Source organism: Leptodactylus fuscus, chromosome 1, assembly GCF_031893055.1.
Source record: "Leptodactylus fuscus isolate aLepFus1 chromosome 1, aLepFus1.hap2, whole genome shotgun sequence".
In the NCBI taxonomy this organism is placed as follows: domain Eukaryota; kingdom Metazoa; phylum Chordata; class Amphibia; order Anura; family Leptodactylidae; genus Leptodactylus; species Leptodactylus fuscus.
In genome coordinates, this window is record NC_134265.1 from 161118568 (window position 1) to 161145524 (window position 26957).

The 26957-nt window shown below is 40.4% G+C and overlaps 1 protein-coding gene across 34 annotated transcripts in view; it reads right to left on the bottom strand.

The window, feature by feature from the left end:
• Positions 1–26957, bottom strand: part of PTPRD (protein tyrosine phosphatase receptor type D) — a 1471303-nt gene that overhangs the window by 988818 nt on the left and 455528 nt on the right. The gene's annotated exons all lie outside the window — the stretch shown is intronic.

Here is a 26957-nt window from a genome sequence, read left to right on the forward strand (position 1 = left end):
AATTTATTTGTAACACATCTCTGTAAATACTAAACTTCTTGTGAGCTGAATAGTTTTAGCACTTGAACATCGGTGTCTACTAGTATTCCTGGCCACTAATGAATCAGGTGCATTGCTTCTGTCATAAAGCTGGATGTATTGTATAGGAAAGAGATACTTGTCACTGTCCGTATCGCATCCGCAGCAAGGATTATAAATATGATGATACTGAATTGCTTTACTGTATTTCCAGCAGTGGCCCCTCATTAAAGAAGAATAATATTAAATAAGTATAGATATTTTCTGAGAGAATTGTAACTATTATTTCACCTCATAGTCCATTCTATTTTGTGAAATGAACACCAGAGGTTTATTTCAGGGATTTATTCTGAGTGCCATGTTTGGAGCTAGGAAGAAATTCACCAAGGGCAGCTTTAACTATAGGGCAAACAATGCACTTGCACCAGGCCCTATGACAGCGGGGGCCTCCTTTTAACCAACCTGGGTTTGGTGGAACAGTCCTGCATATAGCTATTCTGCTGTTCCAGGCGGCAGATCTCGATTTCAACTCCATCAACGTCCTCAGGAGCTTTGTGCTCTACTATTACAGCCTTGACTAGTAGTGTCTGAGAGCATAGTCACAGACAGCGCTAGAGCTGGAGCCTGCAAGCAACATCATGGGAACAAGACTAGATTATATGTGTATATATTATATATGTATGATTATACTTTATGTTTGCTGTATTTATTATATTGTCTGTTGGGACACTTATTATATTTGTTATATATATTATACTACACTTATTGGGCCACATACTAATGTGCTAAAGGGGCTCTATCATTGGGGAAAGTCATTTTTAACTAAGCACATACTTGCATAGCCTTTAGAGAGGCTATTTCACACATACCTTTTGTATGTAAATCGCCTCAGTAGTTTTTGAATGAGCCCGTTATTATTTATTAGCTAATTAGCCTCCAGCAAGTCTCACAGAACAGAAATCTCAATGAGCGTTCTCTCTGTTATGTGTGTGAGAGCAGGGAGATAAGTCATCAGCAGCAGTAGCCTGTGCTGTATACACAGGAGACAATACTGGTTGAGACTTCCAGGTACACGCTGGAGGCTAATTAGCATATGAATAAAAACGGTCTCATTCAAAAACTACTGAGGAATTAACATACAAAAGGTAGGTGTGGAATAGCCTTTCTAAAGGCTATGCAAGTACATGTTTAGTTAAAAATTACTTTTCCCAATGATAGAGTCCCTTTAAGTGGCCCATTGCCTAATGTGCCTTTGTGTTACAGGCATTAAGGGGAAATCATATTACATTGGGTCAATGCATTTGACTGGGATATGGACCCCTGAAAGGGAAATACATTGTATCAGGCTCTCTAAGAGGCACTAAACTGTACAAGGGCAACTAAGAGGCATTATGCTATGTGGGAGTAACTGAGAGGGCATTATACTTTTTAGAGGCCAATACGGAGGCACTATAATTATACTGTATGCTAATAATCATCACTATATGCTATACAGCACTTCTACTGTGTTACAGCATAAAGGAACATGATAGGAAAAGGTGATGCCAATGAGATTGGCTTAGGGGCACAGCCTAACACCAAAAAAATTGCTGTCGTAAGCTATGAGTGCTACCACAATAATCTGTCTTTGTGTCCTTTGAAATTAGGAGGAATGACAAAGTGGTGGTGATGGGGTGGGGCACTTACAAAACCATTGCACTGGGCCCACCAATGTATTAAAGGGGTTATCCAGCTTCCAAAAATTATCTGCTAATGCATTCACATCAGGGCTAAATACTCACTGTTCCTTTGTGCACCCTTTGGCCTTATTTTACTTGCTGCTCCTTTTATAATTGTTATTTACGTGCAGTGAATCTTTGGACAGACTACATTTCCCATGATTCATCTGCCTGCCCTCACTCTTTCTATATGATGCTCACAGGCCGGAGGGAGAAGTGAGCTTGAAAACAAAACCACAGGAGCATGTGATGGAGTGATTTATTTGTGATTTTATTTTAGGGAATAGTGGAGATGAGAGGGGTACACAGAGAGTGAGAACATACAGATTAATCTTGGGAAATGTAGCTTGTCCGCAGATTCAATGCATAGAAATAAAAGTGATACAAGGATCAGCAAGCAAAATAAAGCCAAGCAAAGGGAGCATACGAGAACAGTGAGTATTTAGCACTACTGTAGATGTAGTTGCACATCATTTTTGAAAGCTGGATAATCCCTTTAAAAAGGAGCTGAATTTATCCCATAATCTGGGGTAAATGGCATCCATCCCATAGGGGTTTTTCTCTTGGAAAATGCTGAATTTGTGAAATAACTGAGGCCTTCTGTTTTACAATTTTGAATTAATTTAAGGGTGAGAATTTAAGTGATAGTTTTGTTTAAGACCATTAAATATCATTATTATATATTAAAATAAGTGTACCCCTCCTAGATATCCCTAAGGTTGGCTTCTGCTTGTGGTCTTTTCTTAAGTTTTTTTTTTTATTTTTTTATTTACTATCATCAAAACTAAATGATGTATTTTCAATGTCACTGCAATTCCCATTATTAAAACTTCAACATTGTAACCATGTTCTGTGTAAATCTTGGTGTAAACAGTACTAAAATTCATGTGTCTTTCATGTGTCCATTATGCTTTGATTGATGCCCCGCTGGGCATGTGAAGTCAGTGCTAGCTCTGCCAAGCAGGGTGTCAATTAAGGCAGAATAGGAGTGCTAACAGTGAGGACACATGACTATTCATTATGGCCCGGATGACTACTGGTGAGAGGCATGCTCTGCTTTATAGGTTATACTATATTTCCCCAATATAGTAAAATGGAGGAATAAAACAGAGGCACAATAGGAATTATATTAAAAAGCACTATAACATCAAACTGGTGGTTTAATAACGTAAACTTTATTGACAAGCACCCCTTAAAAATATATCTTGCACACTTGGACAACCTTGCTGTTGTCCTCTGTCTGCCTGTCATACTCTTCTCCTGGCCATATTCACTGTATTGGATTTATCTGTCAGATGTTTTGGTCTTTAATACCTGTAACTAGAGATGAGAAAATTTTTCCAAAAATTTCCGATACTATTGTATTTGATCTGAATTAATTTGCGGCAAATCGTGTTAAACCATTCCCGACATCCGCCCTAATAGTGCAGCGCTGCCAGGAAGGACTTCCTGCAGACCACACAGAAGCATGGTCATAATTTGGCAGCCCGGAATCTAACCAGTGACCCCGGGTCTGCCTCATCATTGTTCATCCGCATGACATGTCTATCAGCCTATGCGTCTACAGCCTCCTGTACACTGTAATACATGTGTTTTGTAGTGTATACTTATTGAAGAAACAATCAGAATATCTCTGCTTCAATCCCCTATAGGGACAAAAAAGAACAAGAGTATAATAATTAGAGGCCCAGGGGAAGTGATGATAAATAAGAAACACTTATACTCACCTTACCTCACCTCTTCTGAGTATCCGGCAGTCTGCAACATTCTCTTCGCTACTCTTCTTCCTTGTGACTGAGGTCCTGCTCCCCAGACGTCACTACTGGAACCTGTGATTGTGCCTCAGCAGTCACATAGGGCCCGATGATATCATTACGCCGGCATGCTGACGTCATTATGTTGGCATGATTACGTTATTACACCGGCATGCTGATCTCATTATTCCAGTGCGCTCCATGTGACCGCTGGCCCCAGCAGTGAGGCCTGGGTAGCAGAACCTGAGTAACCACCCGGGAGAGCAACGGAGTGGATGCTGAGCCCAGGACAGGTATCAGCATTTTTTTATTTTTAATCACGACAGCACCCCACAATTTTGCCACAAGGGGGTGCCAAGGGGACCATGTACCATGTAGCACGATCTTTTTCTGTGGGATTGAGATCGGTGATTTTTCCCACAATGCATTGCTTAGCCTTCACACTGAGTATACGATGTATATTCAGTGTGAAGGCTCCGCTGCAGTTCCATAGGAATGAATGGAAGTCGCCGACACACAGCCTTAACCCCCTGCGCGCCGGCTGCCTCCATTCATTCGAATGGAAGGCTAAACTAAATCTCTAGCAGCTACTTACCTCTAGAGATGGCTGCTCCGGTGCCCTCCTTCTTCTTGCCTCGCTGCCCTGCCTCCCAGGTTAGTGTTTAAAGCGCTAGGTAGGCGGGGCTTGTGGCTTAGAGTGTGGGTGGGTACAGGGCGGGGAGACGTGACGTCTCCCCTCCCAGTGCCTGCCCACACTGTCCTAACCCGCCCACACTCTCCTAACCTGGCAGGGAGGGAGCAGCGAAGGAAGAAAAGCAGCGTGGAGCAGCAGCGAGGCGAAGAATGAAGGCACAGGGCACAGGACCAGCCATCTCTGGAGGTAAGTGGACACCAGGGGGTAGGATTACTTTTAAAATCCGATCTCCGATTAATAAAAATATCCCATTGACTTGCATTGGAATCGGAATTGGGATCGAGATCGGGTTCGAATGAAAAATGATCGGAAATCGGATTTTAAAATCGATCCTGAAAAGTCAAGATCGGCTCAACCCTAGTGACTGTACATGTGACCCCAGAACTGAGTGCAGTTATAGCTACATCCAGATAGAACCCCCTCAGTAATGAGAAGTAGTCTACAGTTTGCCATTGTTCGCTTACAAGTGAAAGCATCCTTGGCCCCAGGACTAGATTCAGGTCTGACTGTGTTCGGTACACTGTGTGGCAGCACCCTAAATCCGAGAATGATTACGTTACCTAAATGAATATTTACTCCAACTGAAATCCATACATTCTACTGACCATATTTGTCACGCATTAGGACAATAGTGAAAAGAAATATTTCAAATGTATTTCCTTCTTCAATCTTCGATGTGTTAAGTGGCGTGATGTATAATCTACAATAGCTTCTCCATTTACATTTTAACAGATACACATTCACCATATGCAGGTCTAACCCAACAATTCATTATGAATAATTTGAAAGTCATAGGTCCTCTAACTCCCTCTCATTCACTTAAATTAAAACCACAGCTGGTAAGCATAAACCATTTGTTTAGTTCTTTGGCCCATTACATTCCCGGTCATAGACCTGCATGTTTAATGAGAAACAAGTTGATGGAAGTATGAAAAAAAGACAGTGAGGGAAGAGAGCTCATTATCAAGGTCTGTGGTTTGACCTTCTTCCTCTCAACACATGAAAATATTGAAATGCCCTTCTGTACTGTAATCAGCTAAGAATGAAAGACTGAACACTAGAAGCCTCAAATTAAAACTGTGTCTATCAAGTGAGAAATCAACAGCTAACCCAGCACAGATGACTGCACTGATCATTTCTAATAGAGCCTTTCAGGAGCCTAGCTACACGTCTTTGTAGAATTCACTCTATGCAAAACAAAAACTAGCACTCAAAAAGCATACTCTTGTAAAAGACACCTGGCAAGATTCATATCCCAAAGTAAGACATGAAATGTTAAGAACGACAGTTAAAGGATAAACTAATTAAAAGAGACTCATAACATGATTCTGCCTCATTAATATCATTATGTCTAATGAGACCCGAATTAACTCATTACGGTGGAAATCTGACTTATATTTAGCTAATATTTGAGATAGTATTGTCAGTATCTGCTGTAACGGACATTTCTTGGCAATGTGTGTAACCATGGAAACAATTGTAGCAGTTTACAGTTTGTTTATTTAGCTACTTGCTGCTAGGAACTGACATCCATACACAGCTTGTATTTAAAGTACTACTAGTTGTGAATTGTAGGGAAAGTAACAGGAGCTCGAAGATGAAATCTAATGGTCTGACTACACAAAAAAATTCATCTAATCTTCTATCTACTATCTATCTATCTATCTATCTATCTATCTATCTATCTAATCTTCTATCTACTATCTATCTATCTATCTATCTATCTATCTATCTACCTATCCCCTATCTATCTATCTATCTATCTATCTATCTATCTATCTATCTACCTACCCCCTATCTATCTATCTATCTATCTATCTATCTATCTATCTATCCATAGACTATAATGGGATCCATGTACTTGCCGCACGCTGCCCGCTTGAATCATGTGGACAAGAAAGTAGATTGTGAACTACTTTCCTGTCCGGATGATCCCTGCGGAGATCTGGTGGCAAGCACACAGACCCCATTATAGTCTATGGGGTCAGTGTGCACACCATTTACAGTTGCGTTCGGTATTCCGTTTGGGGGGGGGGGGTCCTCATGCGGACTCCCCCAGACGGAATTCCAACGCTGATGTGAACGAAGGGTAAGCGGGAACTCGGAGCATTATTAATGTTAGGAGTATTTTGGTTCATTGCTTTCTATTTTTCTTACCTGGGGAGTTTTTGGCTGCGCGGTGTCTGGGGTGGCATCCTGGCGCTGCGGGGTTGTCCTGTCGTGAGTATTGGTGCACACCTTCTCACTTGCACGCGCGCACTGATGGTAGGCAGCTTTATCTCCTGGTTGATTAGTCTGTCCTCCCATTTGCACCTGGGAGGAGTGGTCTCTACTCTGTATTTAAACCCATGCCTCCCATGGTTCTGTGCTGAGTGTCGCTTTTACAGAGCTAGGCCTTAGCAGGAGGAGTAGGTGGTTATCTTGGATAGAGGAAGTTCCGTGGTTGGTTTTTGGGAGGTTTGGGTGAACGAGTTGGTGTTTGTGTTTTCCCTTCTGTGTTCACCAATCCTACCTCTGTGTGTAATTGACTGTGTGAGTGAATTGCCTTATCCTTTGATTTCTACTCAGTTTCCCTGTGTTTGTTTCCTAGTGTAAGGTACCTTCCCATATTGGTTTGGGGGAATCCTTTCCCACATTTTTCCTGTGTGCTGCTTGTGTTGTTAGTCAGCGCACACCCTTGTCAGTCCCTGTCAGTAGCAGCTTCACTTGTTCGTTAGGGGTGACCCCTTTAGTCTCCAGTCCCTAGAGGTCTTATAGGGCATTCCTTCTCCCACTTCCCTCTAGGCCTACGGTATCAGTGAGAGAGGAGCCGTCGGGGTCAGGCTTAGCCTGAGTACAGCCGACCCACACCCGTGAGGCAGGGACCGGGATAGCTAGTGGGAGTAGTGCAGGGCGAGACTTCCTACTGCTATTCCTTAGCCCCGTTGCAGCTACCTGGACTGACATAACAATTAAGGCATCAAAGAGGGGATGTTTTTATTATTTTTTTAGTGTATGTACAAAAAAGGCATTATTTCTTTGTAGGAGCACAAATAGATCAATTTCACTGTGTGTTGACAAATTGCCACTGGGCACTGGGCAGAAATATGGGTGTTATTTGGCAACATTATTTTGGAGGGTATTGTCTATTTAAATCCTATTTTCAGGAGTATGGTCTGTGTGGCACTATCTTTGAGAGTGTATTATAGTTATGACAACATTATTGTATATTTGAATTACTGTATTTAGAACCAAAGTCTCACACAGAAGGCACAGTAAATGGGGCAAAACAGAATTTGGGGTAGCAGCAGGATGGGCAGTTTGCCTTGCTTAATTGGGATATGCATGCAGTTTATGCACTGTGCCCTTGTTTCTGGTTTCTTCCAGGTTCTTGGGTTTTTTCAGCACTATATAAAATGTATATGACTAAGGGCTTGTTCACATGGGGGCGGTGGGGGGGATTTTGGCACTGAGAGTGACGCGGGGAGCCGCATCACTCTCGGGTCAAAACCTGCCTGCCACGACCATCGTGGTTGCGGCTTCTCCCTCCGGAGTCGGCTCAAATGAATGTGCTGACTCCCAAGGCTGCTACCGCCTGCCGCTAGGCGGAAGCTGTGGCTCAATAAGCCGCAGAATCCGCCTGAAGAAAGGGCAGCTCACTTCTTTTTTCCGCTAGTGGCAACATGCCGCTAGCAGAAAAAAGAATGCTAGTGGTCTCCATAGACCACCATTGTATGGAGGCGGATTTTGAGGCGAAATCCGCTGTCAAAATCCACCTCCTTGCCCCTGTGTGAACTAGCCCTTAAGGGGCTCTATCACTGGGAAAAGTCATTTTTAGCTAAGCACATACTTGCATAGCCTTTAGAAAGGCTATTCCACACCTACCTTTTGTATGTAAATCACCTCATTAATTTTTGAATGAACTCGTTTTTATTCAGATGCTAATTAGGCTCCAGCTAGCACTGGAAGTCTCAGTGAGCACTCCTCTCTCTGCTGTGTGCTGCGTGCTGTGTGTAAGAGCAGGGAGATGAGTCATCAGCAGCAGCCTGTGTTGTACACATAGGAGAGAGACAGAGCTCACTAAGACTTCTGGGGTGCATGCTGAAGGATAATTACCATATGAATAAAAATGGACTCATTCAAAAACTACTGAGGTGATTTACATACAAAAGATATGTGTGGAATAGCCTATCTAAAGCCTATGCAAGTATGTGCTTAGTTAAAAATGACTTTTCCCAATTATAGAGCCCATTTAACAAATGTCCTATGCATTTGACCTTTGTTTCTATATCTGAGCTAGGATTGTTTCCCCAATGTAGATAGGGACTGATATGAATGGCAAATCTCTGTATAGCACTGCTAAATATGTTTGGCCTATTTAAGTATAGCAAGAAAAATAATGTAAATGAATGTAATAATGTGAATAGTTATAAATAAGGTTTAATATTGGAAAAGAAATAGCAGACATGCAACAAATATACACCTGAGGCTGCCCAGATACTTGCTGTCATACCTAGGTCTACGTGGAGATACTTTCATAAGAAGTTGTGAAAACTTTGTGGTACTGACCTTCCTCCTGCAACCATAGACTGCTCATTGATGTACAATGTGTCACAATAAATTATATTAACACATAGTTTTGGAAACTGATAGTTTTGGACCATACAGTATAACAATGTGCGACTATTTGTTGAGAAGTATCAGGAAATGTTTCAGTTTCTGGTACTTTAAGTTTTCACTATTGCAAATTTTTCGACCGGGAAAAAGGAAAGTTAATCCAGTATGTACCTGCAATAAATTGCTTTTAGATAGGAAGCCAAATGCTACAATACGTGTAATTCTGCAATCACAGTGAATACGTAAAGCTACTTGTCACCTTAACATTTCAGATGAGAAAATACTTTCACAAAGTGTCACTTGTATAATAAAACTTTTTTCATTAAATCTTTCTATCAATCATGCATGAAATAAATAAAAGTCCCTCTTTTTGTTTGCAGCATAAATCCGTCACCACAAGATATTGATTAAAATATACATTTCACATACCGCGTCCTCTGCTAACTGAATATTGCACACTTTTTGTTCTTACTGTCAAATGTGCATATAACGTTACATCATTACAAGAAGCCTTTTGTGGGTTTTCATTACGGGATACCCTTCAGGAAATAGATCTGTGTTCTATCAATTGGTTGTCTGCTATGTGGTTGGTGGAGACCAGACCTTCAACACTTTTTGACATGCCCTTTGAGCTCAGTTAACATGTGTTCAATTGGTCTGTGCTTGTTCTCTGTTTCTCTTGTATTCTACTCATTTATTCTTTGTTAACCCATTTTCCTAAACAGATTATATATGCCTTATAACAGGAACCACTAATACTGCAGTGTGTTACAAATGCATTACATTCAAGATCTGTACAGGAAGACAATGACTACTAATAATGAATATAGTAGGCATCATAAACTGCAGGAATAGTACTAATATTAAACAACTTCAACATGATATTATTAGCAGTGGCAATGGTGGTATTAGGTTTAATGGGATTGTCCCATCATAACAACGTATCATCTATCCATAAGATATGTTAATAAAATGTATATAAAGGTTATAACACAAGGATAGTTTTCGGAGGCTGTTACTGTGAAGCATGGGATTTTTCAAAAAAACAATCAGGTCTTGAATGATGAAAAGAATCCAAGGAGTTTATTTCAGGAAGTCCAGTTTTAACAAAAAAAATAATTCTTCAGAAAATTTCCATAATGCATACAACAAACACCTTGTACCTCAGGCTGCTGTAGTCTCACAAACAATTCATCATGTGAACTTCACCAACACACACCCAGCTTTCTGGGAATTGGAATCATTTTATACCTTAGACATTTCCCATAATACTCTGCAGTTTTCCCTATAAAACCCTGGAGTTGCTGCAGACTTGCCTCTTATAAGATCAGGGGAGACACACCCAGTGCAACTCCACTACTGCAGGTAAATATACAAAAAACACTTTATAAATCCATGTTAATGTGAACAGTTCCTTAGTGTTAGTATACGGTTCCCAGATGGTAAGACAAGAAATAGTTGGAAAATAGAGCATTAGGTGGCCAGCCTAATGAGGAAAGAAAGAAATAAGAAGCAGTAATAGAACATTCACACAGAGATATTACCAGATCTGGGGACTTATGTACCACCACTAAGGTTACAAAGAAGAAATCACATGGAAACATAACACAAAATAGTTTACCTCTTCACATTCCTCCCCCCTTAAGAAGAAGCTTGTCCTTCTTCAGACAGCTTTCACTTCAGCACCATACCTAGACAAATGATCGGCATTTTGGTGCTTGGACCCTGACCGATGTTGTATCTCAAATTTAAATGGCTGTAATGCTAAATACCATCTAGTTATTCTGGCATTTTTGTCCTTCATGGTATGAATCCAAGTGAGGGGATGATGATCCGTCACTAAAGTAAACTCTCTTCCTAATAAATAATAGCGTAATGCCTCCAATGCCCACTTTATCGCCAGCCCTTCCTTCTCGATTGTAGAATACTTTTGTTCACGGGGAAAAAGTTTCCTACTTAAATAAAGAATAGGGTGTTCCTCACCATTAATCTCTTGACTCAGGACTGCCCCAAGTCCCACCTCAGATGCATCCGTCTGTACAATAAATGGTTTGTCAAAGTTTGGGCTTTGTAAGACTGGTTCTTTACACAAAATTTCTTTTATTTGTTCAAAAGCTAAATCACATTCTCTTGTCCATATCACGTCCTCTCTACTGTTTTTTTTAGTTAGGTCGGTTAAGGGAGCAACGATAGTAGCAAAGTTTGGAATAAAACGTCTATAATAGCCAACAAGACCTAAAAAGGATCTGACCTCTTTCTTTGTGGCTGGAATAGTCGCAGATTGAATGGCTTGTACTTTGGATATCTCTGGCCTTACTTTACCACTACCCACAATAAACCCAAGGTACTTTGTTTCTTGGAATCCCAAAGCACATTTACGTGGATTAATTGTAAATCCTGCTTTCCCAATTTCAGTTATCACCTTTTCCAAGTGATACAAGTGCTCTTCCCATGATTTGCTAAAGATTACCACATCATCTAAATAAGCAGCACTGTACTCCGTATGATTCTTCAAGAGTAAGTCCATGGCTCTTTGAAACGTGGCTGGAGCACCATGAAGACCAAATGGCATGTTTCTGAACTGATACAGACCATTAGGCATCACAAAAGCAGTTTTTTCTTTTGATTTCTCATCAAGCGGAATTTGCCAGTACCCCTTACATAAATCTAGGGTAGAAATATATTCTGCACACCCCAATCTATCTATGAGCTCATCAATACGCGGCATTGGGTAATTGTCAAAACTAGATATAGCATTAATTTTACGAAAATCTATGCAAAATCTTATTGTCCCATCTTTTTTCCCAACCATCACTACAGGTGATGACCAAGGACTTTTAGAGGGTTCAATAACTCCCAATTTAAGCATTTCTTGAACCTCATTTTCAGCCTTACCCTTTAATTTTTCAGGTATACGATAAGGTCTCTGTCTAATAGGTGGATGATCTCCAGTATTTATTGTATGAGAAACTAATGATACACGGCCAGGCTTACTTCCAAAAATATGTGAACTAGACCCTATAATCTTCCTCAGATCACAATGTTGCTCTTTAGATAACTTTGGATTCAATGTTACCTCTGACCAGTGAGCACAATTTTTCAACAAATCATAGATTTCTTCAGACATATCCTGTGAAGACTCTGAGACAATATTACAGGTAGTGTTATCTTTAGGACCAACCTCTGGTTCAATCCAACGTTTCAATAAATTTACATGGTAAACCTTATTTTTTTGTTTTTTATCTGGGGTTTCAATTTCAAAGTCAACAGGACCTGTTTGTCTAACCACTTTATATGGCCCTTGCCATCTGGCCAACAACTTATTCTCACTGCTGGGAAGTAAGAGAAGAACCTTATCCCCAACTTTAATCGATTTATTTTTGGCATGTTGATCATACCATTTCTTTTGGTAAACTTTTGCCTTGTGGACATTATCATGAGATACCTTAATCAATTTCATTAATCTTTCTCTCATTTCCAATACATGTTCCACCACATTCTTCTGATGACCATCTTTACCTTCCCATACCTCTTTAATAACATCCAAGAGTCCCCTGGGTCGTCTCCCATATAACAATTCAAAAGGACTAAACCCTGTAGACTCTTGTGGAACCTCACGATAGGCAAATAATAGAAAGGGCAACCATTTGTCCCACAGTTTTGGATCGTTATGTGCAAATTTCCTAAGCATGTTTTTCAAGGTTTGGTTATACCGTTCAGTCAACCCATCAGTTTGTGGATGATAAGGGGTAGTCCTGAGAGGCTGTATACCAAGAAGCTTATAAACTTCTAACAGAAAGGAAGATGTAAAGTTACTCCCCTGATCAGTAAGGATTTGCTTAGGTAATCCAACCCTGCTAAACACCTTCAAAATTTCCTCTGCAACTCTTTTAGCAGTAACTGTGCGCATAGGTATGGCTTCAGGATACTTGGTACAGTAATCAACAATTGTAAGAATGAAACGGTTACCTTTGGAACTTCTTTCTAGTGGACCGATAATATCCATACCCACAGTATTAAATGGTTCATCAATTATTGGTAAGGGTATAAGCTCTGCTTTGGGAGGAGCTGAAGCAGTGTACTGACATATTGGGCAACTACGACAGTAAGTAGTGATCTCATCATAAACTCCAGGCCAATAGAACCGATAGAGTACTCTGGCCAAAGTTCTTTTATAACCCAAATGTCCAGCAACAGGAATATCATGCGCTAATTTCAAAATTTCTGGTCTAAACTTTTTTGGCACAACTAACTGTTGCACTTGTTCTCCTGTTTTTGGGTGACTACACACTCTATATAAAATATTGTTTTCCACCAGATAATAGGGTGTAACAAGCTGCTTACCACTTTCTGCAACCACTTTACTGTTAGTTAAACCTTGTTCATACAATGCATATAAGTCAATGTCCTGTTTTTGTTCAAATGTAATATCAGTGTCCCACAAGTCAGCATTTTTATACTTGCCATCCAGGGAAACTCTTCTCCTAGAGACATCCTGCTGTCCTGGAACTCTCAGAGGCTTTGATGATGGCGGCTCCATGATGTCCTCATGGAATGGGAAAATGTCCTCCAAAGTCTCACCTCTCTTGTGTGCCTTTGCTTTAGCTCTGGTAGTCACAGCAGACAGCTGGCTTTTCCCCATTAGCAAATCTTTGAATCCGGGTGTGGTTCTTCCAAGGATCACTGGGACTTGTAGTTCTGGAACAACAACTACTGGCATAGTAAAACATTTTTCATCCAACTGCAGGTCAATATTTGATGTGGAGTATTTTTTTGTATCTCCATGAACACAAGTAATTGGCACTTTGGGAGAGTCCATCTTCTGAGTTATTAGGTTCTCCTTTACCAAGCTTAATTTACTGCCAGAATCAAGCAAAGCATCCACGTTCTGTCCATTAACTTGGATTGGCAGCATGAAGTCACTGCTAGCAAAAAACAATCCAGACTTTGTGCCTTTAGAGCTTTTCCTGGGGCAAAATTTAGCTATGTGTCCCTTTTCTTGGCAAATATAGCACATTTTTTCACTGGTGACAGTTTGTAATGGACTTCTGGCTTCTTGACCTCTCCCTCCAGAGAAAGTTCTGAATGGTTTGGCTGGGCCAGTTGCAGACCTGCTTAAGTCTCTCTTTGCTAGGATAAAGTCCTCTGCCAAAGAAATAGCTTTGTCAGCATTTTTGGGCCGATGTTTTTTAACCCAAGCAAGAACATCAGCTGGAAGAATTTGTAGAAACTGTTCAAGTATGATCGCTTCACTAATCTGCTCAGTCGTCTTGTTGTCTGGTTTCATCCATTTCATGTATAAGTCTTGCAGGCGAGTAAAGACTTCTCTTGGACCATCAGTGTAGCTGTACTTGAGTTCTCTGAACCTCTGTCTATAGGTTTCCTCACTGATGTCATATCGCCTTAGAATAGTCTCTTTAACCAAGTCATAGTTATTTGCATCATTCATGTTCATGTGGCTATATGCCAGTTGGGCTTGTCCAGTAAGATATGGCGCCAGTCTTACTACCCACTGTTCCTTAGGCCACTGACAGGTATGTGCAATTCTTTCAAATGTGGTTAAATATGCTTCAATATCATCTTCTGGATAAAGTTTAGTCATGCGAGGGTCTTTCCAAGCAACAGGCGGTCTCAGGGTTTGAAACAGCTCCCTCCAGCATTCATCCTGACGTCGCAATTCCTCGCAATTTCTCCTGGCTTCCTCCATTTGCCTTTTTTCAGCTTGGATCTGCTGCACAGTTAACCATTTCATAAGCTCAGCAATGCTCTCTGGTAAAGTCTTTTCAGAAGGCTCAGCAACACTTGGAGTTAATGGAGCAGCTGTGGCTCCTTGCACTTCTGCATCCTCCTCTAGCAGTGCTCTCTGTCTGACACCTTGACTTTCCATATTCACCAGTTTCCTTGCAACAGTTCGCTTTGCAGACTTAGTTGGCGGCTTTGCATTAATACGCCAGGAACGTGTCTTGTACATAACTCCCTTGTTTCTTTAGGCTTGAGTACTTACAGCAATACTCCAAAAATCATCCCGTTTCTGACACCATATGTGAAGCATGGGATTTTTCAAAAAAACAATCAGGTCTTGAATGATGAAAAGAATCCAAGGAGTTTATTTCAGGAAGTCCAGTTTTAACAAAAAAAATAATTCTTCAGAAAATTTCCATAATGCATACAACAAACACCTTGTACCTCAGGCTGCTGTAGTCTCACAAACAATTCATCATGTGAACTTCACCAACACACACCCAGCTTTCTGGGAATTGGAATCATTTTATACCTTAGACATTTCCCATAATACTCTGCAGTTTTCCCTATAAAACCCTGGAGTTGCTGCAGACTTGCCTCTTATAAGATCAGGGGAGACACACCCAGTGCAACTCCACTACTGCAGGTAAATATACAAAAAACACTTTATAAATCCATGTTAATGTGAACAGTTCCTTAGTGTTAGTATACGGTTCCCAGATGGTAAGACAAGAAATAGTTGGAAAATAGAGCATTAGGTGGCCAGCCTAATGAGGAAAGAAAGAAATAAGAAGCAGTAATAGAACATTCACACAGAGATATTACCAGATCTGGGGACTTATGTACCACCACTAAGGTTACAAAGAAGAAATCACATGGAAACATAACACAAAATAGTTTACCTCTTCACAGTTACCAAAAAGAGAATCTTTTCATGACATGGTATAAAATAGATACTAAATGTGTATTAGATATAGTAATATGATGTATAGCTTGGCTAGTTTCCCTTATTTTAATTTTGGATCGTCACATTGGTGCAATTCTTTCTTACATTCTTTCTACAGTATAACCAAGAGAGCTGAATGTGGCAGTACATGCAGTGTACACTAGCATTTATTTTGCGTTAGACCGTGATCATAACCCCGACCATATCCCTTTGACCAAACCCTTTCTTAGCAAGTCTCTTTGCTGCACAATACAGTAATATTGACGTCTAATAACACACGGTGATGATGTTTTCTTCTTAGTTACCAGCAAACATTTTAATGACCACTAAGTGGGCCTTCATAGTATAATGTGTTGCGGTCTCACACAGTACAATGCACTCTAAGTTCTCCCAAATAGTATAATGATCCCTATACTGTATAATGCCTTGTATAGTTACAGAATATACTATCCCCTCAGTGACTTTTACATAGTATAAAAGTCCGCTTGTCCGCAGTATGATGATGCCCTCTCAGTGTCCCACCACACAGTAATATATATATATATATATATATATATATATATATATATATATATTATACAGGAAGTAACATCACAAGAATACAATTTTAAAGAGAAAAAAACAATATTCACACAGGCCCCTTTCCCACTCAGTTATCTTCAGGCTCCCACTTTATTGCTGTCCCTGGCTAGATTCTCATCACATCTCCATTCTGCAGACAGCATTAGTTGAGACCTAGTGGTAGCCATCAGCTCTGTGCTTCACAGTTGCATTCAACTCTGTGTCCCAGAGTCATATGCAGCGCCACATTATGATGCTGGGTCACAGTGTCAGGACATTGGTGCTCCCCTTGTGTGATTTAGCTTCAGTGGCTACTCTGAAACTTGTGACATGAGGAAGAGGCCAGAAGAAGTACAAAGATGGCACAATTATAATAATAACACTTCCAGTTCATGCTAAACAAGTTTATAAAAAAAACACGAAAACTTGATAATCTTCAGTAGTTGATACCTTTTTAATGGCTAACTCATAATGATGACAAATGGCTGACGTTTCGGAACGCAAAAGGCTCCTTTATCAAAGTAAATTTAAAAACATTAATGAAGGATGCATATATATATACAGAGCAGGCACAAAGGGTGTTAGATTTCAGGAGGGGGGGTTGTTAATAATTGGTGGAGACAATGTACACACTTACAGGTCCTTATCAGTTCACACGTTACTGTAAAAAGACATGAAACCCTGTGATGCATTAAGCCCACACTCTAGTGTCTGAAGCAGTGTCATGAACTTATACTCATGTACGCGTCGTTCTCTCTTTGATCTGAAATTCCCTCTCAAAACCAGAATTTTCATGTCAATAATAATAATAATAATAATAATAATAACTACAAAAGTAGTAGTGGCAGCTATAGAAATAGCGACTTTAATCATTATAAAAATCATTAAAGACATCCGTGAAATTCATCTGCATCTAATGTTCATGCAGTGTTGCTCCATAAGACCCCTGGTGTTATAATCACTCATATTTCTGCTTGCAATGCCAAATATTTAAATCAGAATGAATCTATTCTTAATAAAGTAATTACTGAAAAAATACTAAAAATATAGAAACATCTGTACACCATGCATGACTACTGAATAAGTGGTATTGGAGAGATGACCTAATGCCGACTAGTCGCACACTTCAGGTAATATCCAACAATTAAATAACAAACTGGAGTATTGTGTGCGGCCTCTACTCATAGAAATACTGATGTGGACATAGAAAACTGCAATTTTTATTTCCGTATTAAATGTCCCACTGTATATATTTAAGCTATCGCTGCATCAGTTCCTAAGTGAATTTAACCTTTTTCTGCTGCTGGAAACAAAAAGCGATATGGTGCACCCCTTCTGCAAACTGACGATGGGAAAGGCTGGCAGGCATGTATGGTTGCTGTGACAAAACAATTTCCTCCTGCAGTGCCTGTAGAAAAGAGGATTCGCGTCACCTCATATTGTGGTCAAATCTTTCATGTATGGCCAGCTTTATTCTCATAGCGGTGCCAATGATGCCAGTCTTTATAGTCACTGTTATCAAAACCGTATCTAATAGAGTCCACATAAAATTGATAAAGTCACAGCATATTATTTGCAACGATTGTGTAACTAACGTCCGACATATTCTGTGCTTCATCTTTACCTACAGACATGTAATAGGCATGTCATGTACTTCTAGGTCTATAGTAATATATAATATAATAAATATCTGAATAATACCATGTGCCATTATTAACTATACGTTGTCATCGTTAGACTTTTTTAGTGTCCGGGCACCTTCATTATTGCGGGACAATTAGTTATCTCCACATTATTAGTGAGCCTGCTTATTGTATAGTATAACACATTGCTTGTCAGTAAGAATGAACAGAATTCCCATACATTTTTACACTGAGCACAAAATAACCATATTCTATGTCGTTGTCATGACAACTCCCTACATAGCGAGCAAACAGAAATTCTGCTTAGTGCTGATCCCCGCCACTTCCCAGCACAGTAATAAAAGCTCTGTAAAGCTACAGCGAAATGCATTTCATGGGCTTGAAATAAAATTTAAAAGGATCACAGATCCGCAGTGTCTATATCTATTATATGACATGATTAACCCCACACACAGATTTTTTTTAACCGGTTTGTGACTGACCGACTAAATGCATGCTAGAAATATCTAGTCTTTAGTCACTGTCACAATAGGAAATACATGAATAATACAAAAAAAATTGCATTGTGCACATTTCAATAGAAAAAGCCAAGCAAGTATCTCCTACAGTGATAAGGTCTTAGTGTCATAAAGAAGATTTTTCCAAGTTGGCCACACTCAATCGACATCTGCCGCTTCTCTGCAATTATTTTGTCTATCCACAAGTGGAGTAAGATATTGTGTGAATTGTACAATCCTACCATTATGAAAGGCACTGGCACTGGATGTTGGTATATACAACACATCCATATATACAACCAACTAAATAGGATATATAGTCCTAAGTACAGAAAGTACAGAACACCCTATTTGAAATATATGGGTTGACATATCGGGACATCATTTTTTAAAAAAATCTGGTCCATAAAAGGTCTTAAAATTAGGAAAATGCAACCTCAGATGAATAACAAATGATCACCATTATTACAATTATTTGTGTAACAAAAACTAATCCAAAATGCAAAATCGCTGTGTGAAAAATTAAGTACAAGAAAGTATAATTAAGTAGCGCTTCCATAGGAATTAGGAAGCAACCATACATTGCAAATCAAGTTAACTTATTTCACTGATCATCAGCAAGTGTGACTACCTCTATAAAAGCAGAAGTTTTGCTAGTTTGCTGGTCTTCTGGTCCAAGTTAGCAAGACTTCTGGAACCATGTCCTTTTGACAGATAAGATCAAACGGCACAAGGTCACATTTAGTGAAAACCAAACACAGCATATCAACACAAACATCTAATACTAACTATCAAACATGATGGTGGAGGGGTCATGATTTTAGTTTGTTTTGCAGCCACAAACCTTAAGCACCTCACAGTCATTGAACTGACCATGAACTCCTCTGTATACCAATGTATTCTAGAGTCAAATGTGATGCCATCCATTCAACAGCTAAGTCATGGCTGAAACTGGGTCATGCAACAGGATAATGATCCTAGAGGCACCAGCAAATCTACAACACAATGCCTGATAAAGAAAAGAATTAAGGTGTTGTAAAGGCCCAGTCAGTGTCCAGACCATAAGCCCAATTGAGAGAGCTGTAAGGGTGTGTTGACACAACGGAAAATGGATTCCGCATGTGAACATACCAAATGGCTAGCAGCGACGGAATGCCGATGCAGTGCACCGCCATTCCATCGTGGCAGTCTGCTCTGGCTTAGGCCCAAATGAGTGGGCCTAATTGGGAGGGAGTCTCGCGCTGTGGACACTGTGGCTGAGTCAGCTGCGGAATCCGCGGCAAGATAGGGCATGTCGCTTCTTTTTTTCTACTAGCTAACGGAAAAAAGAAGTGAATGGCTCCCACTGAAGTCAATGGGAGCTGTTTTTGGTAGCAGATTTTGAGGCGGATTCCGCGTCAAAGTCCGCTGCCAAAAAATTCTGTGTGAACATACCCTAAAGAAACAAAATGCCCGCAAACCTCAATGAATGCAAGCAGCATTGTAAATAAGAGTTGGTCATAATTTCTCCAGAATGTTGAAAAACAAAAATCAGAAAATTATCTCTTCAAGTCACTGCTGAGTGAGCTACAATATATCGAGTCGAGGGGGTACTTAGTTTTTCAGATATAGCTTTTCCATTTTGGCAGAATTTTTGTTAAATAAATAAGTAATGAAATGGGGCAATCTGTTATGTGTTGTTCATCTGATATTGTATTTAACTAATTTTAAGAGGTTCTATGTAAATATGCTTTGTATTATGTAAATACATGTATATATGTAAATATGTAAATACACAGTATTCAAAGAGGATGTGCTTCCTTTTTCTCATGCCTGTAGTTGATCCCCAATTTAAGACTTCAGTGATAACTCTCTACTATAGACAACTTGTAGATCTCTCAACCAAGAAGTGTGTGAACCTGAGATCATGACTTTTGTAATAAGTTTAACATTTGTAATCCATGGTCTTGTTTTCATGAAATAGCGTCACTCATGTCCATGATCTGTCCCTGACATTGCAGCTTAAAGCAAACAATGCTAAGCAATAGTAGGTACAATCCATGAGCAAGAATCATGTTGTTTCTAAAAGGAATCTGTCATCTTTTTTTAATCTCATACAAACTGTTTATGTTATCAGATGGTTAATCTCTTATATAGCATATGATTTATCAATTTGTAACAAAATATTTTCTACATTATTTAAAATAATCTTGCAGATGGTTTGTACACTCTGATAAGGACAAGTAAAAATAAAGCTGAGAATGAAGTAAAGTTGACCACTCTTTTGTTTTAATTTCTAGCTGTGTATACTCTACAGCCGCTCACATTCTGCCAACTGTTTCTTCATGACAGGGTCAGTTTTGGTAGGAGTTGCCATATGCGATTACATATGCTGGACACGGATTTAGATAAAACCAAGGTAGGAGAATAGATGAGTAATTTATTTAATATTTCAATATATCATTCCATGTGCTAACACTAACAAATATACTGCTAAAATAATAAAACTTGTTAAATTGAATTCACACATTTTATGCTAAAACAAAGTAAGACTAAACTTATTATGTAACAGACATATGTAGAAGTCATTTTAAGTTTTTATAATAATAATAATAACAACAACAACAACAACAACAACAACAACAACAACAACAACAACAACAACAACAACAACAACAACAACAACAACAACAACAACAACAACTATTATTATTATTATTATTATTATTATTATTATTATTATTATTATTATCAATATTATTGTTATCATCAAATTATTATTATTATTATTATTATTATTATTATTATTATTATTATGGCCCACAAAGACTGACAACATTATTCATGCAGTTTACATCAAAATCTAACATAAACTGTTTCATAAATTTGGACAAATGTACTGGTCATGGACTTTCAGATGTTAGGTCATAAAATCGTTTTTATCTTACTACACTCAGTGGCCAAAAATCATGGGAAGGCATGTCCCAGTGCCGGTTGTGTCGCATATGACGGTCAAACAGTGTGATGTGATGCAGCCTACGGCTCTAGTGTTACCAGGATATCTGAGCAGTCTGATGCAGACAGACATCTTGTGAACATGGCAGCACATCGCGAGTTAAGTGAATTGAATATGGTATGATAATCGGTGCAAGACGCATGGGGCATAGCATTTTGTAGATTACTCGGGAATTTGGGTTTTCGAGGTCAACAGTGTCTTGGGTGGACCTGCAATATTGCAGAGACAATGTTGGCAGCCGTGTAAACTGAAGCACCGATCGACCACGAGTGTTCGATGATCGGATGTCACGTTACCTCCGCAGAGTCGTACGGGGCTCTCGACGGTCTACTGTGGGTCAAATCGCTGCCAATTTAAATGTGGGGTGCCAGGACCCCATTTCCACCAGGACTGTACACCGAAAACTGCACCGCATAGGCTTCAACAGTTGATGACCGACCCGTGTCCCCTTGCTGATGCCGCAACACAGTGCTTGAAGACTGGCATAGGCTTGCGACCATCATCATTGGACCATGGAAAACTGGCGGCATGCCGCATTGTCTGATCAATCACGGTTCCAGTTGTACAGGTACAAGGTTCCAATTGGTTGCAATTGGGTCCCATTGTCCAGGTGCAGGGATCAATGACCGGTGCTCTATACATGCAACTTATGACAGACCATCTGCGCCTCTTTCTGGTGTTGGAGTTCCCTGATGGGGATTCTGTGTATAAACAGGACAATGCAACATATCATCACTTGTTGGTGGCACGGGACTGGCTAAATGAACACACCAGTGACCTAACAACCCTCAATTGGCCTGCCCGCTCACCCAAGCTCAACCCCATAGAGCATTTATGGGATGCTGTGGGTACCAGTGTGCACTCCATGGACCCAGCACCAACTACACAGGACCAATTGTGGGCTGCAGTGCAGACTGCGTGGATCAATATCCCTCCAGAACTCTTCCAACACCTCATGGAGTCTGTGCTTCATTGTCATTCTGCAATTATCAGGGCTCTCGGAGGGACGACCCACTGTTAACGGCACATCCGGTATCTTCCCATGACTTTTGGCCATTCAGTGTATATACTCAAAGTTTGGTTACAATTTTTTATCGGATTTCATTCAGTTATGTCTTTTACTTTCACATGGTTCTGTTGCTGGTTTTAGGAATTAGGGATGACCATACAGTCCTATGAAAAAGTTTGGGCACCCCTATTAATCTTAATCATTTTTTGTTCTAAATATTTTGGTGTTTGCAACAGCCATTTCAGTTTGATATATCTAATAACTGATGGACACAGTAATATTTCAGGATTGAAATGAGGTTTATTGTACTAACAGAAAATGTGCAATATGCATTAAACCAAAATTTGACTTTTTCATAGGACTGTACACTTTAGTTTAACGTCATCTGGACCTGCTGATTTCAGTGGGACCAGCCAACTATCTAATGTACGGTATATGGAGACTTCTTTACTGTCCCTTGATGGCAAATATCAGAGAAGAGAAAGATCATAGTTGTATTTCAGCATAACAATCCTCTATTATCAAAATTGATAAGCCATGTCCACAACAAATGCACTTGGTTGAGCTTACATGTATAGTGGTGGGAACTAGCAGTTGTGAGCTGTCAGAGTTGGCCATAAAATATCTACTATAAAATGTATGGTTGGCTAAAGGAGTTTGCCAGTCTCTGTTGATTCTCTGAAGAGTCTAAGGGCTAGGTCTTCACTTCTCTACATTATATGTAAGGTCACATGATGGGTGAGGCCAAACAGATGTTATCATATGGAAGATAGATAACCATGTACTCAAAGAGGCCTTAACAGAGTAGAACATTAATATTCATAATTAGCTATTTTGATTATGTTCCACAAATGAAAGTCAGGGGAATTCTAGTGTATAGTAGGTAAATAACCACTGCAGGGTGCAAAATCTCACTTTTTTATTAACAACAGAATTTTGATAAAAGTTTCACTGCATTTATATTCAGAAACCTTTAATTACCTGATCTTTGTAGACAGCAAAATCTAAGAAAGTATCTGCAGACAAGTACTGAAACAATCCCACCGTTGGACTTAAAGTCTTGCTGCAACCACTATTTTGGAGCCACCAAAAATGTGTCACAATCGGACACCAGGCTCAGCAAATGCTTATTTCCCTAGCCAATGAAATTATACCTTTTCATGTCAAATTTTGCTGCAGCAGTGTCTGTTACAGTAATTTTCTGCTGTTTATAGCTCTTTAAGTACTTTCTTTTGCTTCACATGTCCATTGCGGTAGAGACAGCTTTTAATAAGCAATATCTGAGCTTAAAATGATATAACTTTAATGATAATAACAAACATTGTGGGAAATATAAGTGCAGTCCTTGACTGTATTAATAGGCTACATAGCACATTCACTCAAGGTAAAGTCAAGGGGTATGTACCTACACGAGTATTATATATATTAATGTCACTTTTCTGTTGAGGTGCCCATATTTTTGCACCGGTCAAATTTTGGTTTAATGCATATTGCGCATTTTCTGTTAGTACAATAAACCTCATTTCAATCCTGAAATATTACTGTGTCCATCAGTTATTAGATATATCAAACTGAAATGGCTGTTGCAAATACCAAAATATTTAGAACTAAAAATGATTAAGATTAATAGGGGTGCCCAAACTTTTTCATAGGACTGTATTTTCAGGAAAAAAAAGCTGTATATCAAATTGTATTGAATTAAGTTTACAATATAAAGAAAATGCTAAACTGCAAACATTTTCAAAAGTTGTCTGGGACTAAACTGAACATGGAAGAAATACGGCATACATTTAGAAATTGACTTAATGTACCATGTAAATCACACTGCAAATTTGAGCTCTCTTAAATATTTTTTATAGTCGTAGTATATCATATCTTAATTTGTCATCCATGCTAAAAATGTGATGGGTATAGTCGTGCATTCATTTAATTGCCCTTCGCCAAGCTACATACAGATAGTTCTGGTGCTCAATATTAAAAGAATATACTCTTCCACAGAGGCCACTCATATTAAAAACTGATATCATGCTTATCATGTTTGCACTGTTGCATATTTAATTTTGCTGACTTGCTACAAAAAGAGTAATTGTTGAGTTCATTTAAGTAAGAGTGAAATGGATGTATTAGCAAAGCAAAATATCTGAAGTTCTTTCAGTATATAGTCCTGCTGTCATTTGATATTAATCAATAACCTTTTTAGTGAGATTGGAGTGCTGGCATTTTTACACTTGCTGAGTCAGTGTAAGACTAATATTTAAATGTTCTTTATACTGAATTATCTTAATAGAGAGATGAAATCAATATCTTGTCGCTTGGCATGAAAACTGTTTTATTTATAATATAGAAAAAAAAATAAAACTAGTTTTCAACATTTCACTTATCTTAAATAACTTAAAGTGGCATTACATATTTAATAGAGATGAGCGAACACTAAAATGTTCGAGGTTCGAAATTCGATTCGAACAGCCGCTCACTGTTCGAGTGTTCGAATGGGTTTCGAACCCCATTATAGTCTATGGGGAACATAAACTCGTTAAGGGGGAAACCCAAATTCGTGTCTGGAGGGTCACCAAGTCCACTATGACACCCCAGGAAATGATACCAACACCCTGGAATGACACTGGGACAGCAGGGGAAGCATGTCTGGGGGCATAAAAGTCACTTTATTTCATGGAAATCCCTGTCAGTTTGCGATTTTCGCAAGCTAACTTTTCCCCATAGAAATGCATTGGCCAGTGCTGATTGGCCAGAGTACGGAACTCGACCAATCAGCGCTGGCTCTGCTGGAGGAGGCGGAGTCTAAGATAGCTCCACACCAGTCTCCATTCAGGTCCGACCTTAGACTCCGCCTCCTCCGGCAGAGCCAGCGCTGATTGGCCGAAGGCTGGCCAATGCATTCCTATGCGAATGCAGACTTAGCAGTGCTGAGTCAGTTTTGCTCAACTACACATCTGATGCACACTCGGCACTGCTACATCAGATGTAGCAATCTGATGTAGCAGAGCCGAGGGTGCACTAGAACCCCTGTGCAAACTCAGTTCACGCTAATAGAATGCATTGGCCAGCGCTGATTGGCCAATGCATTCTATTAGCCCGATGAAGTAGAGCTGAATGTGTGTGCTAAGCACACACATTCAGCACTGCTTCATCAAGCCAATACAATGCATTAGCCAGTGCTGATTGGCCAGAGTACGGAATTCGGCCAATCAGCGCTGGCTCTGCTGGAGGAGGCGGAGTCTAAGGTCGGACCTGAATGGAGACTGGTGTGGAGCGATCTTAGACTCCGCCTCCTCCAGCAGAGCCAGCGCTGATTGGCCGAATTCCGTACTCTGGCCAATCAGCACTGGCTAATGCATTGTATTGGCGTGATGAAGCAGTGCTGAATGTGTGTGCTTAGCACACACATTCAGCTCTACTTCATCGGGCTAATAGAATGCATTGGCCAGCGCTGATTGGCCGAATTCCGTACTCTGGCCAATCAGTGCTGGCCAATGCATTCTATTAGCTTGATGAAGCAGAGTGTGCACAAGGGTTCAAGCGCACCCTCGGCTCTGATGTAGCAGAGCCAAGGCTGCACAAGGGTTCAAGCGCACCCTCGGCTCTGATGTAGGAGAGCCGAGGGTGCACTTGAACCCTTGTGCAGCCTCGGCTCTGCTACATCAGAGCCGAGGGTGCGCTTGAACCCTTGTGCACACTCTGCTTCATCAAGCTAATAGAATGCATTGGCCAGCGCTGATTGGCCAATGTATTCTATTAGCCTGATGAAGTAGAGCTGAATGTGTGTGCTAAGCACACACATTCAGCTCTACTTCATCGGGCTAATAGAATGCATTGGCCAGCGCTGATTGGCCAGAGTACGGAACTCGACCAATCAGCGCTGGCTCTGCTGGAGGAGGCGGAGTCTAAGATCGCTCCACACCAGTCTCCATTCAGGTCCGACCTTAGACTCCGCCTCCTCCAGCAGAGCCAGCGCTGATTGGCCGAATTCCGTACTCTGGCCAATCAGCACTGGCTAATGCATTGTATTGGCGTGATGAAGCAGTGCTGAATGTGTGTGCTTAGCACACACATTCAGCTCTACTTCATCGGGCTAATAGAATGCATTGGCCAATCAGCGCTGGCCAATGCATTCTATTAGCGTGAACTGAGTTTGCACAGGGGTTCTAGTGCACCCTCGGCTCTGCTACATCAGATTGCTACATCTGATGTAGCAGTGCCGAGTGTGCATCAGATGTGTAGTTGAGCAAAACTGACTCAGCACTGCTAAGTCTCTGCATTCGCATAGGAATGCATTGGCCAGCCTTCGGCCAATCAGCGCTGGCTCTGCCGGAGGAGGCGGAGTCTAAGGTCGGACCTGAATGGAGACTGGTGTGGAGCGATCTTAGACTCCGCCTCCTCCAGCAGAGCCAGCGCTGATTGGTCGAGTTCCGTACTCTGGCCAATCAGCGCTGGCCAATGCATTCTATTAGCCCGATGAAGTAGAGCTGAATGTGTGTGCTTAGCACACACATTCAGCTCTACTTCATCAGGCTAATAGAATACATTGGCCAATCAGCGCTGGCCAATGCATTCTATTAGCTTGATGAAGCAGAGTGTGCACAAGGGTTCAAGCGCACCCTCGGCTCTGATGTAGCAGAGCTGAGGGTGCACAAGGGTTCAAGTGCACCCTCGGCTCTCCTACATCAGAGCCGAGGGTGCGCTTGAACCCTTGTGCAGCCTCGGCTCTGCTACATCAGAGCCGAGGGTGCGCTTGAACCCTTGTGCACACTCTGCTTCATCAAGCT